Genomic DNA, 2,388 nt, shown 5'->3' on the forward strand with positions numbered 1-2,388 from the left:
TGGCAAAATTGGAAAACTATCTGCAGAAAAATTAAACAAGATCCCCACCTCACTCCATATACAAAAACCAACTCAAGGTGGATCATAGACCTAGGACTAAAACCAAGGACTATAAACTTCATTAAAGAAAAGCTTGGAAGAACATAAACAGTCTTCCAAGTATGTAATTTCCTTTTAATCAGAAGAGACCTTTGTTTCAAACTTGCTCACAATCCTAAATACTTAACACAGTTATCTAGATGATGGGCATTGTGGAACCTTCTCTAAGGGGCAACTTTGTGCTACCCTCAGGTTCCAGAGAAGACATTTCACTACCTGCTCCATGCCATCAAACTGTGTCCCCAGTGATGATTGTTTTCCTTTATGTAGATTCTGCCTTCCAGTAACCATGGCACTCCGTGTGGGTGGAACTATCTTTTGCATTATTAAATGATGATTTCTTGAAGAATGGAATGGAATAAAATGGGTTCTTGCCTACTCTTCTATTTCACTTACATCTTTCTGATATGATTCTGCATCTGTTGGTTTATACGATCTGAAGAGAAACCAGAGCATTCTGCACCTGCTCCTCACTTAATAGACTATATCATTATCTGACGTTTTATATTTACAACAATAATTAGAATATCTGTTTTAGAACAGGGTTCAGATCTTTTGTTCATAGGATTGCTATGGATTGTACTTGACTCAACAGCACTTAACAACAACATTCTTTTTTATGTGTTAATGATATTCTTTTTTTATTTTTTTTTATTTATTTATTTTATTTTTTTTTTGGTTAATGATATTCTTATGCCAGTAATGGATAATGAAATAAGTGAAATAAGTGCAATGCCTGCAGTGCTGGTTAAGATTATATGTCATGCTTTCTTGAACTGTGCTTCTCAGTGGCTTAGCAGGTGATGTATGCTGGCAGTGACATGCTGTGTCAGTGATGTACTTTCTCAGTTACGTGATGATGTGGTCAGTTGCTGTTTTGTGATCTGATGTGGTAAGTTTCTATTTTCACACAACAACCTGGTCTGTGGAACACAACTATGCAGATAAATGAGGAGTGGAGGGATATACTTTTGATGCACTTGGCATGTCCTCTCTCTTTATCTGTGTTCAAGACAAAAGAAAGATATACCTTCACGTGATGTATTTCATTACAAAAAAGTTAAGAGTGATCCTCACAACTGGCCTTCAATCTAATTACCATCAAAAAGGAAATATTTTTTCTTATTTTTTATTATTTTATGTGTGTGTGTACCACCAAATTAGATCACACTGATACAGGAGGAGATTGCCCCTCCTTCTCCAGCAGAGCATCTGGTGGATTCAAACTACGTACATCTGGGATTGTAGTTCAGCTTCTTGCCACTAGGCCAACAGATCTCCCTCAAAAAAAGAAATCTTTAAGCCAATTACTCAAAATCCAAATTAAACATTATAGTAGAGATTTCCCTAACATTTAACTGACTTTGACTACCAACTTTATGTTGTTGTTAAATGTTTTTGAGGAGAGTATGACTAATAGTAACCCAATGAACAACAGATCAGAACCCTGTCCTATCCTGTGCAACTCTTATCATTTCAGATATAATCGATCCCATTACTTCAGCCATTGTGTCAGTCCTCTCACTAATCTTCCATGTTTCCAAGTGTGATGTCCTTTTTCAAGGAATAGCTTCTCCTAGCAGTATGCCCCAAGTATGTGAGACGAAACTTCGCCATGCTTGTCTCTAAAGAACACTCTAGGTGAACTTTCTCCAAGATAGCTCTGTTTGTTATTTTGGCAGTGCATGGAGAATCCAGCACTCCTCTCCAGCACCATGACTCAAAGGCATCGATTGTTCTTTTATCCTTATTCACTGTCCAGATCTCAGATACACAGAAAGTGACTAGAAAGATGATGGCTTGAATCAGTTGCACTTTAGTTTTAGTCTGACAGCATTGTTCTTCAGTACTTTGGATAGGTTCCTGACAGCAAACTTTTTCAATTCAATGTTGTTGTTGTTGTTGTTGTTATGTGCCATCGAGTTGCTTGTGACTCATAGCGAACTTATGTACAACAGCTCTAAACTCTGCTCTATCTTGTGCCAATTGCACTGCCTCTGACACTCCCACCCCAGTTACCCCAGTCACTGAATCAATCCACCTCATAAAGGGCCTTCCCCTCCTGCACTGGCACTCCACCCTCTCAAGTATGATGTCCCTCTCCAAGGACCCGTCCCTCCTTACAACATGTCCAAAGTATGTTAGACAGAGCCTCAGAATACTTGCCTCCAAGGAGCCCCCTGGTTTAAACCTTTCCAGAATGAATCTGTTTGTTTTCCTAGCAGTCCTTGGTACCCTCAATATTCTTCTCCAGCACCACAGCTCAAAGGCATCAATTCTCCTTCTATC

At 38.8% G+C, this 2,388-nt stretch overlaps 1 protein-coding gene across 1 annotated transcript in view; it reads left to right on the plus strand.

Moving 5' to 3' along the window:
* Positions 1-2,388, plus strand: part of LOC102853992 (UPF0704 protein C6orf165 homolog) — a 119,461-nt gene that overhangs the window by 11,360 nt on the left and 105,713 nt on the right. The window lies entirely within an intron of this gene.

Source organism: Elephantulus edwardii, unplaced genomic scaffold (genome assembly GCF_000299155.1).
Source record: "Elephantulus edwardii isolate Elephantulus edwardi_28Jun2011 unplaced genomic scaffold, EleEdw1.0 scaffold00360, whole genome shotgun sequence".
Taxonomy (NCBI): Eukaryota; Metazoa; Chordata; class Mammalia; order Macroscelidea; family Macroscelididae; genus Elephantulus; species Elephantulus edwardii.